The 16202-nt window shown below is 35.2% G+C and overlaps 1 protein-coding gene and 1 long non-coding RNA gene across 20 annotated transcripts in view; one reads left to right on the top strand and one right to left on the bottom strand.

The window, feature by feature from the left end:
- PPFIA2 (PTPRF interacting protein alpha 2) overlaps positions 1-16202 on the top strand; it is a 468314-nt gene that overhangs the window by 247581 nt on the left and 204531 nt on the right. The gene's annotated exons all lie outside the window — the stretch shown is intronic.
- Positions 5022-15218, bottom strand: LOC140602811 (uncharacterized). The gene is made up of 3 exons (XR_012005719.1): positions 14779-15218; positions 12397-12576; positions 5022-5124 (listed from the first exon to the last, which is right to left on the bottom strand). It is a non-coding gene; the product is annotated as an uncharacterized lncRNA (long non-coding RNA).

Here is a 16202-nt window from a genome sequence, read left to right as displayed (position 1 = left end):
AGTAGAATGGAAAGAGATAGTGACTTTTAAGAAAGGGTTTCAGAAGTCTAACTTAGAGTGGGTGGGAAAAGAAGACCCTTCTCAAAAGAAGACCCTTCTCAAAAGTTGAAGAGGGGAGAGCATTCCGGGCATAATGAACAGCAAAAGCAAAGTCCATTCGCCAGTGAGAGTTTCGTGTAAAAGGGAATGGGTGACAGTAGCATTATGGTCAGGTAGGAAATGGCTGGAGATGAGGCCAGAAATAAAGTCAGAAGCCTTCTCTTCTGAAGTCAGATAATGGCTTACAGTTGACAAACTACGGTGCCATTTCCCTTCATCAAAAGATATTTAGTAGAGCAATTATGCTTTGAAGAAAGCTGAATGAATTGAGAATGTTAAACATGAGGGAGGATCAACAGAACACGTTTAAGCAAATGTCTACATGCCATAAACAGCAGGATAACATGAGAACAAACCAGGAAATGACCGATAATACTGAGGGGAAAAAAGGCATTGGAAGGTTGGAGGTGGGAGATGCTCTAACAGAGACTGTGATGGGATGGAAGCCTTTGAAGGTTGGATGGAAGAAGATTTTGCTGTTGCCTTTTTCTCCTGCAATGTCAGTCAAAACTGTTTAACAGCATTTGTTTTTATCTGGTGAATGTGAATCTGACGCCCAGAATTTCTATAGGATTTAAATATACAAACTTCAGCAAAGGTCTAATTGTATTTAGCGCTACATGTTCTCAAACCTAAACATCCAGTTTAGAGGAAATAGTATGTTCCTTATTTAAAAATATTACTAATGGCAAAATGGTGATAGGGACAACCATAGAAAAGAATGATGCTAATGGCCTGGATGCATTTCTCTCTACTTGGCAATAATGCCCCTCCACTGAAGAGGTGTTTACATTTATGTTGAGTTTCTGCTGTTTCCATTTGTGATTTTCAGTGGATTGCATTTCCAGAAATACACTAAAAAGGAATATGCCTCTAAATGAATCATCAACAACAACAGTAAAATCAGAATTTTCTGAAGGGTGACCCAGTAACTCCTAAAATTCCCAGGGAACTGATCTGTGAAACAGCGGGTGTTGTAAGTTTGAGTTTTATATTTCCAAACTACATAATTAGTTTATTCAGTATGAATTTATTAAGCATCTACCACGTGCTCAAAATTGCTAAGATGTTTCTTCATAATACCAAGAAAAATGTTAGGTCTTATAACGAGGATGATCTGGTCATGGGGAACCTGGATATATATACAAAAGAAGACTATGACAATAAGTAAAAAAAAAAAAAAAATGAGGGGGGACATGAGATAGATGGATGGATAGAGAGATAAGGAGAGAGAGAGATCATTTATTTCTCACTGAGGGAGTATCTGAGTAGCCTTCTCTTACTGATGGAATACAAAATAAATAGGGAGCATATCAGTTGAACACTATGCAGCAAGAGTTAGACATTCTTGTTAACTTCGACTTGTGCAATGTTTTGAATTTTTTAAAATGGTGCATAGGCAAATTTCAAATGATACAGGACCTTTTCAGCTCATCTATAGCTTAAGTACTGTAAGGTCTTAAGTAAGATTATACTTGATAGAAACTTTATTTCACACAAAACACTTTATGGGGAGCAACTAACAGTTGAATTATTTGAAATTATGTGAAAATTAAAATTTTAATGAAAGACAAGTCTGTGGATTGTTTTTTTTTTTTCAGGATTGTGTGATAGTGGGGTATAGTAATTATAACAGAAAAGTAAGAAAAAGATGTTCTTTTAAGTGTTTTTTTTTGACTACCTGATTCATAATCAAAACTAATTATTTTTTTGTTATTTTGATTGCTTGAAAGTGGTGCTTTGAAACATATATACATGGACACATCTAAATAAATAGAAAATCAGAAATATCTTGAACTTTTGTTCCCCACAGAGTATTTGGTAAAATACTTTATAATATAAATATTTCAATCTGTTAATAATATCTTTATATATTATTCCTGGACTATTGAGCTACTAGAGGGCCATTTTTGAGCTTTCTCTAAACTTTGACACTTTGGATACCTGAAAAGTCATAAACTACCTGATTAATTAACAATGCCTATTAGTACAGTTTATCATTTTTATAACTCTTGGTGTTACCAAGTTAAAATATGTTGAGAATGGTAAAACAGTATATCTGATCTAAGAAAAACTGGACATTGGTGATGTGGCCTAACTAATTTGTTAAAATAAAATAGGGTCTTGTTTATGTGGCTGATCTCTGTGAACTTAAAATCATTGTACTGTGCTCAGTTTCCCTCCATTCCATTATTTATTAGTCGTTCAAACATATTAGGATCCTGCTTTGCTCAAACACCTCATGTGAGAAGGTTACAACAATAAAGAGACCACAGTTTCTGCCCTGCAGAGTCATGTGGTCCCGTGTGGGAGTTAGACATCTGTACACATAATTACAGCCCCATAAATAGATCTCCTGGTCTATGGGAAACCTCAGGACAGACTTCCAAATTCTTTTTGTTGAAGACAGGCTTCTTAAAATAAAGGATATGCCATCTAAGTCTCGGAGAATGAAGAGGAGTTGGCCAGGTAAACAAGGCAAGCAAGAGGAAGTGTGAGCAAAGGAAACAGGTGGTACAAAATAAGTGAGATCCAGTGCCTTCGGTAGATGCTCAAGGTCAAGGGCTTCTTAGTGACCAGACTCAAATGCTGGCAGGAGCCAGACTGCACACAGATTTTAAGCAGAGGAGCCACAGAATAATTGTGTTTTTGAAAGACCTCTTTGGTGGTGATGTGAAGAGAAGAGGCATTGGATGCAGGAAGAGTTGATGGGAGTCTGGGCAAAAAAAAATAATCTTGATGTTAACTAAGACAATAATAGTAGAGAAGGAGAGGGTGGGTACATACAAGAGAGTAAAAAAGTAGAATGAACATGAGAATGATTGGATATTATGACAGAAAGATGGGGAGAAATCTTTGTGTAATTTATTTCTGTTCCTTTTAATTTGTGTGTTTGCATGTGTGTGTTGGTAGTAATCCCCGTGAAATCTCCAGTTATGATGGAGCAGGGAGGTATTGCACACAGTCTTTAGGAACCAACCCTGCAAAAAGACATATGCACCCACTGTGTTCACTCAGCATTATTTATAATAGCCGAGATACAGAAGCAAACTGTCATCGATGGATGAATATATAAAGAAAATGTGATGTGTGTGTGTGTGTCTGTTTGTGTGTGTACATGTGTATAAAATAGAATATCATTCATCCATAGTAAAGGAAATCTTGCCATCTGATAACAGAAATGGATCTTGAAGGCATTATATCAAGTGAAATAAATCAGACAGATAAAGGCAAATACCTTATGATCTCATTAAATGAAGAATCTAAATTAATTAAATATGGAATAATAACTGAAAAAAAAAAAAGCTCACATGCAGAAAAGAGATTGGTGGTGGTTGCTAGGGGTGGGGTAGAGAGTGGGAGAACGGGTGAAGGGGCTGAAAAGATACAAACTTCCAGTTATAGAATAAGTAGATCATGGGGACATACAGCATGGATCCTACAGTTAGTAATACTATATTGCATTTTTGAAAGTTGCTAAGACAGTAGATTAGACTTGCTGCAGCGCTGATTTCGTGATATGTACAGATACTGAATTATCATGTACATCGGAAACTAATATAATGTCAATTATGCCTCAATTAAAAAATAAGTGGCAAAATGACAGGTCATGAAATTTTAAATAGGGGTGGTGGGAGGAAGCGTATGACAAACGAGTGCATGTTACGTATTTTATGAATTTGCTAGTAGAAATTGGAATCAATTCTGGCTTCATTTTGATCATACCCTCTGTATGTGATTGTCTGATCCTATTCTCCAAATGCAAATATTTCTTTAAAACCTGCAATAATAGGGACCCCAGTGGCTCAGCAGTTGAGTGCCCGCCTTCAGGCCCAGGGCGTGATCCTGGAGTCCCAGGATCGAGTCCCACGTCGGGCTCCCTGCATGGAGCCTGCTTCTCCCTCTGCCCATGTCTCTGCCTCTCTCTCTCTCTCTGTCTCTCATGAATAAATAAATAAAATCTTACAAAGAAACCTGCAATAATAAAATGATAGGAATAGATAGGTAAGAACTTTTCTTTGAATAAATGCTGGAATTCTTAGGAATGATTAATATTTTCATAAGATATTTAACTATTTACATGCCTTCTAAATCAATTTCAATTTCTAATTTAAATATGAAAAATTAAATGAAATGGGTGATGAGTATTAAGGAGGGCACCTGTGATGAGCACTGGGTGTTATTTTTAAGTGATGAATCACTAAATTCTCCATCTGAAACCAATTTTACCATATATGTTAACTAACTAGAATTTAAATAAAAACTTGAAATAAAAAAATTTGAATGGAAGTGCAAATGTTAATCATATTTTGAGACTCATTATCCTCACAGATGTTACAAATTATTTGTAAAATACAATTTTTATATTTTGTCTTCTGTGGCCATTTATATTAATTATCCTTTCTGTCCAGATCCTTTAATCATCGGGCTGGCCCTCAATAGCTGTCTTTATCATGATAATAGTTCCCAATGTTACTGTTTTTTCTCTTGCCATAACAGAAATAATTAGAATTGACTAAGATAACATTCTGAGGGTGAATCTGAGAGTGTGGATGTGAAATATCAGCCATGGAAGTTGATGATTAACATGACACCCTCAGTCCCTATGGATGGGTGGGGCTTCGGGGCATACAGCTTACTCCTAGAATCACCTGTAACATGAACTTCCTGTCCTTAAAGACATAAGCTACGAGTTTGTTCCAATAATAATAGTTAATACTTATCAAGTATTTGTACTTGTCTCAGAAACCCAATGAGACAAGTGTTTGGTTCTGTGATTTATCCCCATCCCTAGCTACTAAAGGATGGAGCTAGGAGTCTAATACGAACAGTTGCTTCTTGAGCTGAAAATTTTAACCACTTTGCTACTCTACCTTCCCAGAAGTCACTTTTCTCCCTCATGTCAACAGGTCAATGATGAACTCACCCCCACAGACATTCTAGTTAAGTCCAGTCATGGCCAGTTGATGTTCCAGATACTTCAAACTTGACACACAGTCTTGTGCATGTTCAGATGTTTTCATCCTTAAAAGCAGAGATCACATTATGTTTTGCAAGACAGGAATATCTATTGGATAAAATTATATATATATATACACATATATAATAATATATGTATATGTATGTATAGTATATGTATATGTATGTATATATGTATATATACATATATAATAATATATGTAATACACACAGGCTTTTAAAGAAATTTTAAAAAGTTCTCAGGATTTCACATGATTCATTATTTGACTATAAGGACATGAGGTAGGGGTGCCTGGCTGGCTCAGTCCATAGAGCATTGACTCTTGATCTCAGGGTCATGAGTTCAAGCCCCAAGTTGGGTGTAGAGATTATTTTAAAAAAAATGTTTAAAAAAAAAAAGTACATGGAGTGACTGGCATATGTTTTCAGGTTTACTTAAAAATAAAAATTAGTATTTCACTAAAAGATGACATATTTCTCTTTTAGTTTCACTGCATTACATCATCAACAGATTGGAGCTGACAATTATGTAAAAATAATATATTTAGTTGGACTAAAAATGTTGTCTATTATTATAATGATTACTATCAGCCAAGAGTGGATATGAGTATGACTCTTCTAAGCTAAAGATGTATAGTTAATTTCCTTTATTGCTAGTATGAGTTATGTGAGTTAAATATGGCATACCTTTTAAGAAGTAATCACTAGCTGATTTGGGAAGTCAGCAACCAAGGTTGAAAATATTTGTGTATATTTATTGAACAGAGTTATGCAGTTTAAAAATATTGGCATGTATTTATAGTAAATAGATTTTTATCCTAAAGCAATTTGTGCCTGAAAGTGCATTGATAACATCACTTCTAGAACTACCATGGTTATTTACCATTTCTCTGAGCTTATATCCTAAAGTTCTCTGCCTTGTATATGAGATTGTTTTATATTGTTCATGTTATAATAAATGAGAGTGCCATACAGTGTGGTGCTTAAAAACTTTGACACCAAGTACCTAGGTTCAGGTACTAACTTCTGCGTGTAAGACATTAAAACAGGAATGCCTGTGTGGCTCAGTGGTTGAGCATCTTCCGTCAGCCCAGGGCCTGATCCTGGAGTCCTGGGATCGAGTCCTGCATCAGGCTCCCTGCATGGAGCCTGCTTCTCCCTCCACCTGTGTCTCTGCCTCTCTCTCTGTGTCTGTCATGAACAAATATTAAAAAAAAAACAAACACTAAAACATATCAGACATTGGGAAAATTACTTAAACTCTCTGTGCCTCCATTTCCCCTCATACAAAAATGGGATAGAGTTGCAACATCATATGGTATTATGAATACTAAGTAAGTCAACACAAGGTGCCTAAGTGCTTAAAATATACTGAAAAATATATATGATGTTATTATTATTGATCTTATCAGTTATGCTGTACTTAAAAATTAATTTAATTTCTAACCCTGAAAATATATGGCAGTATATCATGAGCAATGAGCTAAGTGAAATGTGAAGTCAAGAGAGGAAATGGTTTTCCGAAGGTTCAATTTTATTCAGTAAAAGCTTGGTATTGAAAGGTAACTTTTTCTCTAGGAAATCTTGAGGTTGAAAGATAACAATTCACTGTTAAGTCCATTATCATACTTTAATGGATAACATTTTAATTAGTTTAATACATTAACTACTTTCTGAACACAAAACTCATAGTGGCCATAAATGAAGAACTTTGGTCGATGTCTCAACTACTTCAATCCAGTGCAGCAAGTTTCACCCAAGCAAAACAAACCTAAACTCAAAAAGAATTGATGACCCATCGAAATAGTGACATTTTAAATGGAATCTTCAAGCATTAGGTGATTAGTAAATCTTATTCCTGTAATAAAACTACTAGCACTTAAAATTAGCAATGTTATTTGTAGTTTTAATGGGAGATGTTTAATGGAGAAAAGCATTAAATGACAACCAAACAGAAACCTATAGTGGACATTTAAAAGCTGAGAAGATCCAATATGGTCTAATGTATTTCTTGCTAAAATAAGGGTCTGACCTATTATGAAATGTGTACTCGCAGTTCTAATGCTTATTTATTTTCAAGGTACCGTAAGGAATGTTGCTATTAATTCAACTTACTGAAGTATAACTAAACTAGAATATATGCATTTGAATAGTGTAGAAGCATGACAACAAATAAAGCTCGTGAGTGTTGGAATATATTGGTCAATATGAAAACAGTATTTTTGAAACCATTTCTTGGCTCCGTATTCACCATAAATCCCACTTCCTCCAGAGTGTTTCTGTAGCACGTTGTACACGTTTTGACCATGAAGGCTATCCCATAACTATTCATCTGCTTTGTTTACTCTATGAGATAATCAGCATCACTTGAAACAACACCTTATTTAAACATGTCTGCTATAGAACTGGGCTTAACACAGTGTGAACTAATATTTAAAATTTATCCATTATACCTATCTGAAGAGCTTTTGACTTTTAACCTGATGATATTTCAGGCCTTTTATTTGGGCTTATTTTTTTAAAATTTTTATTTATTTATGATAGTCAGAGAGAGAGAGAGAGAGAGAGAGAGAGGCAGAGACACAGGCAGAGGGAGAAGCAGGCTCCATGCACCGGGAGCCCGACGTGGGATTCGATCCCGGGTCTCCAGGATCACGCCATGGGCCAAAGGCAGGTGCCAAACCGCTGCACCACCCAGGGATCCCGGGCTTATTTAGATACTAAAATTCCTAGACTATAATGGAATTATTAGTAAGGAAATGACCTTTACTCAGGCAGTACCACATTTCTTTCATAGTGTCTTCTGGAATATAGTACCACAAATTTAATAGTAGGGCATTTTAAACATGATTCCTCCCTTAGAGACACTTCTATTTTCCGCACAAGGGCAAGAACTAATTTACTTTTATATATTCACCAAATTAAAAAAAAAAAGCGAGGGGTGATTCTATAAAGTGCTTTGAAATGATTGCATTTATAATGTTATAAATTCCCAAGTGTGCAACAAGGAATTTAATTCAACTTGAAATCTATATTCTATAGAACTGAAAATACTAGACTTCAGAAATTAGAAAACTATCTTCTATGAAAGTCCTTCTCCATATTGACTTTTAAATACTTTGTATAACTTTATTTCCCTTATAGTTTTTAGAACTTTACTAAAATATAATTTATGTACCATAAAATTTGATTTTTAAAAGTGTACATCTCAGTGTTCATTAACATATTCACAAAATTATACACCTTCATAACTGTCTAATTTTATGGATTCTTAAGAGACACACACAGAGAGAGAGAGAGAGACAGAGACAGAGGGAGAAGCAGGCTCCATGTAGGGAGCCTGACGTGGGACTCGATCCCAGGTCTCTAGCATCACACCCTGGGCTGAAAGTGGTGCTAAACCCCTGAGCCACCCAGGCTGCCAGTCTAATTTTAGAACATTTTTATAACCCTTTCCTCCAAAAAGCTTGTATTCATTAATGATCATTCTCCACTCCCTCTGCCAACCAGTAGTTGGCCACTGCCAACTACTAAACTATTTTCTTGGTCTACTACTTGTCTATTCTGGACATTTCACTTAATTGGAATCACACAGCAGGTGGTGTTTTGTGACTGATTTATTTCACTTATCATATTTTTAAGACTCATCCATGTTGTAGTATATTTCAGTATACTTAAATTCTTTTTATTGGTAAATAATATTCCATTGTATAGATCTATCATTCAATGGATAAAATTTTGTTTATCCATTCATTAATTGATGGGCATTTGGGTTGTTTTCATTTTCTGGCAATTATGAATAATACTGCTATGAACAATCACATGTAATTTCTTCATATAGACATATGTTTTTATATTTCTTGGTTACATAAGTACAAACGGAATCTCTGAGTTGTATAGTAACTCTATGTTTAACATTTTGAGGAAGTACCAAACTGTTTTCCAAAGCGACTGCACCATTTTGTAATCCTGCCAGCAAGGATGAATGAAGGTTCTATATGACTTTTTATGATGCATAGTTGAATTAAAGAAAAACTCTATCTCCACTTTTATAAAATAACTTCTAATATTTATCACAATATAATAAATATCACAATATATCTGGAACAAGTCTGTTACCTCCTTAGGCCATAAGCAGAATTTATTCATCTTTGTGATGCCATCACAATTTTGACATGTGACAGTCATTTTTTTTTCAAAATGTTGAATAAATGATCATTTAGATTTATCATTTAATACAAATATCAATAAATATATTATTGTGTTTGATTTCTACTTTCTTTCAATGTGGCAGAAATATGAAGTATGAAACCTTCCCAGTACAAAAGCCTACATAAACACACCAAATAGGCCACTGAAACAGCAGTATGGTGTTTTCGGATGACTGGCGCAACCTGAAGACATTTGCTGATTTGAAGAATTAGAAACTTGGATTTGATGTCATTGGGGTAAACTGGGAACAGAAGAGGAAGAAAGGGAATTGGAACTGAAACCCCTAAATAAATCCAGAACCAATAAAGGGCCACCCCCTCAGAGACTGGGCAACCTAGAAGAAATCCAGCATCAGCAAACAGATGTCAGGAAGACTATCAGTATAAATCCAAGTTAGAAAACTAGGTTTAGAAAAAATAACAATGATTAACACAATGTTGCCCTTGAAAAGGGTAGGAGTTCTATTTTTATTAATTATTTAAACTTTAAGTAGTCCCTGCTTCATAGTGCTTAGCAGAAGGAAAAATAAATTCTCACTGAAGGAATTTCTTTCAGCCAGACCTTAAAGAATTCCCACAGATTAAGGTAAACCAAATATGAGCTTAAAATCACATTTTTAAATCATGAGAACTAAGCTGCCTTGTGCTGGAATCAGAAGAAACAATAAATAGCAAATTCTATTCTCAAGGATATTGACTATTAGAATTACAATACACAGCATATAAGGGTAAAATATTTAAAGAATAACACTTTACAAAGAATGAAACTAGTATGCCATGTCTTAAAATTTATTCATCAATAACTTTATGAGAAAAAAAATTGTACTAGTTTTTTCTTAAAAAGGCTTATTAACATGCATTAAAGTTGTCATTACTAAATATGAACAGTTTAACCTTGTTTCTGTTTAACAAATGCAATTTCTATGACTGGCCCAGTGTGAAAAACTGGCAATATAGCAGAGGCCAGAAAGTCTTAGTTCTGGGCCTATAGTTTACCATCTAGATGCAGAGATTTTTTTTATACTGGATTAGAATTAAAGCTTCTAGTCTTCTGTCTTACTGGGAACTGAAGATTTACTATCCTAGATTAATAAAAGTCAAAGGAAGAGTGGCATAAATAATTTAAAATGAGAGCTAACTATCCTAAAATTCTCATTAATTTTAAACGACTATTAATGTTTTAATATCACTGTGTTCTGAACAATTCACATTTCACATCTGTCAAGATTCTTCAATCAGGATCCACCTTCTGTATGTACCATTGACATCACCACACGAATGGTTCTAAGAGTGATCTAGTCAAAGCATAGAGCAAAATCAACAAGCTTATAGCTAATTAGAAGACTAACCCCTCTTTAATATATTGGGAACATAGATTTAAAACACTAATTAGATTTTCACTACTGGTGAAGAATAGATACAGGGTTTTTAAAGAACACAATGAAGACAATAACTACATTTCAGAGCAATTAAGTTATTACAGAATGGAACTAGATGCTAGTACATATTTACAAGTGTGGAATTGTTTAAAAAATATAAAAACTCAACATAAAGACTGTGTTAAAAATGTTTTCTTCTCTGAGAGTTATAACCTCCTTTTACTTTTTCCTGAATAAAATTCTCACTCAAAGAATGTGTTCTTTCTCTTGAAATATATTATCAAATAAACTAGTTTAACACCAAAAGATAAAATTGGGAAGAAAGAACATCTGAATGTATACTTTGACTCCCAGCTATTTTTAATTTTCTCAAGCAACATTAGCTTAAAAAAAAAAAAAAGGAAGGAGTAATATGGACCCTCTGTCAAATGAAGTAGCGTTTCCATGTTGATTTCTCTGCCTAATTTATGCCTGTAAACACAAGATGGTAATCTAAGTCATAGTTGTGCAGCTGAAGAACTTACTATAGTAGAAGTTTTTAACTTGAGCTATTTGAAACACTTTAATTTTTTAAGGTCTAAAAAATATATATAATTCCAGAGCAGAATGACAAATAGGATTAATCTTGGGTACCAGTCTGGGGTAGTAAACAGCTGCTGCATGAAGTTGCAACAAGACGGATATTATGAGACTGTTTCAAGAAACAAGTGATTATTTCAAGTTGTCTCAGGCAAGGGAGGATAGAGGGTCAATACACATGTGGTTTTTTTGATACAGCTATAGAAAGCTGGTGTCAATAAAATTCAATCATTATTTAGTGATTGTACACTTCACTTTCCATATGCAATTTTATGCACTGTATGTTTAGGTAGCAATTCAATATTGATGGGCTTATTTAATAAATGAGTAAATATCTATACAATACAGATGAGTCAAAAAATTTTCCTAACTTTAGTTGTTTTTGTTTTTGTTATTGTTCTTTTTTTTTTTTTTTTTTTTTTTTTTTGAGAGAGAGAGCGAGCGAGCACACAGAGTGGGGAGGCAGGATGGGCAGAAGGAGAGAGAATCTTAAGCAGGCTGCATGATCAGAGAGGAGCCTGACATGGGGCTCAATCTCATGACCTCAACATCATGACCTAAGCCAAAATCAAGAATCGGACCCTTAATAGGACTGACCCATTCATGGACCATGGCTAAGTCTTTGCCAAATATTTCTTATGAGCAGTTGAAAAGGTTAAGAATATAAATAAGTAGTTTTCCATTTACAGTCTTCTTGAAAAATATGTCTTGTGAAGCACTTCCCAAGAAAGCAGCATTCTAAGGTTCTTTTTGCTTCTACAGACCAGAAAGATTAGATGTTAGAGGAAGTCCCCTGGGAGAAGAAGGAACAATGGCATATTTCTTATGTAAAGTGTTTTTATTATCTTCTGTTGCTGGGGAGGGGACACTAAGAAAATCAAGAAGATAGGAATGAAGAAATTTCCAGTAGCAACAATAAGCAAGTGTCATTGAAATTGAAAAATTAGATGTTCACAAGAAGACTGAATGGTTATTAAAAAGGAGTATGGAAAAAAAAAAAAGGAGTATGCTGGGGTATTGTTACCTTAATAAATTTAGCTGGGTCCAAATCTAGCCCTCTGTGGGGCAAGTCCAGAGATTCGTTTTTTTCAATGTCTTTGAGTGGTAGTTAAATGCGTATGAAGGAAGAGGAAGTTAATGTCACTTACCTGCTTAAATCCCTTCCATGGCTTCCATTCCTTTTATCAAAGACCAGAACAAATAGCATAGTTTTTACTCCACTGCAGCTATACAGAACTAATAGTTTTTTTTTAATGTTTTATTGAAACATCATTCACACACCATTTATATGCATATCTTGGAGATTTTGTGGGTTTGGATCCAGACCCCTGCAATAAAGCGAATATCACATAGTGAAATGATTTTTTTAGTTTCCCCATGCATATAAAAGTCCTATTTGCACTATACTATAACCTGTTAAGTGTGCAACAGCCTAGTTTAACTTAAAGTGTGCGACAGTCTGAAGAAAACAGTGCACATACCTTAATTTAAAAACACTTTATGGCTAAAAAATGCTAACCGTCATCTGTGCTTTCAGGGAGTCATAATCACTGATCACAGATCACCATAACTAACATAATAGTAATGAAAAAGTTTGAAATATTGGGAGAATTACCAAATGTGACACAGAGACACAAAGTGAGCAAATGCCGTGAAAAAATGGTGCTGACAGACTTGTCCCACTCAGGGTTAGCACAGCCTTCGATTTGTAAAAAAACACAATTATCTGCTAAGTGCAATAAAGGAAAGTACAATAAAACGTAGTATGCATTATAGTTAACCCATTTAAAGTTAATTCATTGGCTTTTATTAGATTCACAGAGTTAAGCATCCATCACCACAATCAATTTTAGAACATTTCCATTATCCACCAATGAAATTCCACATCTCTTAACTGTCACCTCCTCCAATCTCCTCATTTCCCCTAGCTTTAGGAACTACTAATTTATTTGCCGTTTCTATATATTTGCCTACTTTGGACATTTCACATTAATCAAATTATACAATACATGGCCCCTTGGGGCTGGCTTCTTTAACTTAGCATAATATTTTCAAGGTTTATCCATGTTATAGCATGTATCAGGATTTTATTTATCTCTGCATAATATTCCATATTCTGTATATATTGCACTTTTTCTTCCATCCTTCAATTGTTTGTTCGGGTTGTTTCTACTTTTTAGCTGTAATGAATGATGCTACTATAAACATCCATGTAGACTTATGTTTTTCAGTTTCTTAAGTATATTCCTAGTAGTGAAATTGCTGAATCATAAGATAACTATGTTTTACCATTTGAGACACTGCCAGACTGTTTCTTCAAAGCAGCTGTACCATTTTACATTTCAACTAGCAGTATATGACGCTTGGCCACATTCTTGCCAGCACATGTTATTATTTATCTTTGATTCCAGCCATCCCAGTGGGTGTGAAGTGGTATCCCATTGTGGTTTTAATTTGTATTCCTCTGATGATAAATGCTCTCAGATATCTTTTCATTTGCTCACTGACCATTCGTATATCTTTGGAGAACTGTCTATTCAGACTTTTTGTTCATTCTTTGAGTTATTTGTCTTTTTATTATTGAGTTGTAACAATTATCTATATATTCCAGAAACAAGTTCTCATTATAACCTAAATGAGTTGCAAAAATTCCCTCTCATTCTGTGGGTTGTCTTTTCACTTTCTGGATGACCTGATTTGAAGTTAATTTTGATGGTGTCAAAATTTTGATGGTGTCAGCTTGGGTTGCCATGGACAGGATGGCTCACACTAAAGTATTATCTTACCATTCTGGAAGCTGGAAATCTGAGCTCAGGGTACCAGCATAGCCAAGTTCTCTTCCTGACTTGCACATGGCTGCTTTCTGGATGTGTCCTCACATCCTAGAGAGCGAGCTCCAGTGTTTCTTCCTCTTCTAATAAGGGCAAAAATCTCATCCTGAGAGCTTCACCCCTCATCTGAATTTTTTTTAAAGATTTTATTTATTTATTCATGAGAAACACACACACACACACACACACACACACACAGAGAGAGAGAGAGAGAGAGAGAGAGAGAGGCAGAGACATAGGCAGAGGGAGAAGCAGGCTCCAAGCAGGGAGCCCAATGCGGGACTTGATCCCGGGTCTCCAGGATCACGCCCTGGGCCAAAGGCAGATGCTCAACTGCTGAGCCACCCAGGTGTCCCTGACCTCATCTAAATTTAATGATCTCCCAAAGGCCCTATTTCCAAATACCATCACACTGGGGATTCAGGCTTAAACATAGCAATTTGGGGGAACACAATTCAGACCATAGCAATAGTGTCCATTTTATCTATTTTTCTTTTGTTGCTTGAGCTTTTAGTGTTGTGTCTGAGAAACCAGTGCATAATCCAACATCATGGCTTACCCCAATGATTTTTTTCTGATAATTTTTTTCTGAGCATTACAGCGTTAGTGTACTTAAGTGTTTTGTTTGTTTGCTTTCTTTGACTTTAGGAAGTTCTTTGTACTGTTTCCTTAATCTGGAAAATATTTTACTCAACATACCTTTTGCCTGGCTCATTCTTAGTCATTTTTCACATGTCTTAGGTGCTCCCTCCATACACATACTTCCTGCAGGGGTTATAGTTGAATTGTGCCTGTGTATGCCAAGGACCCTGGAAATATCCCCCATCACAGCATTTATCACACTGTTCTGTAATTGCTTTATTTACCATGTCTGTTTCACCATTGGACACATTATAAGGTCTGAAAAAATTACAGGAGCTCCTACATATTAGGCATTCAGTAATATTTTATGAGGTCAATAAAGAAATGATCAAAATGTCAATTTTTAATTTATGGTGAGAAATAGAATTGTCAAGCAGACCTGCTATCTAAACTGAGCTGACAAAGGCAAGTCTCTTCTCTGCAGAAAAAACATAGAAAATTCAGTTATTCTAAAAATATTTCTTGGTATCCATGGGCTCAGAGCGTGTTACGTTATTGGAACATTTAATGACACCATGTCATAATAGTGTGTGCTGACAATTCCAGAACACATATACTTGTCTCTACCCCTATTCTCACATGACTGTGATCCTTAAGACTTGACTCCCTTTCAGAAAGAGAGAGAGGGAGAGCTTAGAAGACCCTGACCAGCTCTTTCTTTTCTGTGGATTGGTTTTTTTCTGTTATTTGCTGCCATTCCCTCCCCTTTCTCACTGACAAATTCTGCTTTATTTTTATATTAATACAACATAATAGGACACAAACTGTTATTCTCTGAGCGATGTTCCTCTTCTAAATGCCGCAAACCCATGGCAGGACAATATGTTTTAATATCCTTTATAACTTCTAGGGCACCCACTGGAGCATTTTAACTCAGTGAATAGCAAACAATGTCATAGCCCAAATATTTTTGGCTATATAATTATAACTCTGTTGATCAGAGACATGATTTAGTTTTGTTTTGCTTAGAGTTAGAGCTTTGTTGGGCTATGTAGGGAGATTTAAATATTCAGCCTGAATGCTATTTTGTGTGCCTGGGAGTGTTTGCCACAGCAGGTGTTACCTAACCAGATGCTAAAGCCTTTTAAATTAATACGCAGCATCTTGTCAAACATGCCTCCTGCTTTACACCGTCAGAGCTGTTGAAAATTGGCTTTTCCTGCCAAGAGAGTTGTCGGTTGGCAATGACTCAGCCCTGACATGCTTTAGCTACAATGTTTACTGGGCCAGGTGACTTTACTAATGTGCTTAGAATGTTGAGTTTTAATAAGTCTCCAAATTATTTTCAAGCACCAAATAAGCAAAAAGTATTTTTGGACTTTGGTAAGAATAAAAGATTCATTCCGTCTCTTTCTGTAAAAATGAGTCAAGCTCAAGGACAAGCTTATTAATTGGGTTAGAGAACTAAAAGGCTTGGTTCCTGCATTAGGATTTCTCTCTGATGAGCTTCCTCTCTCTTTTTTATTATATCTTATTTTCAT

Source organism: Canis lupus, chromosome 13, assembly GCF_048164855.1.
Source record: "Canis lupus baileyi chromosome 13, mCanLup2.hap1, whole genome shotgun sequence".
Classification (NCBI taxonomy): Eukaryota; Metazoa; Chordata; class Mammalia; order Carnivora; family Canidae; genus Canis; species Canis lupus.
Note: the sequence above shows the minus strand (reverse complement) of the source record. Positions and strands in the feature narration are given on the sequence as shown.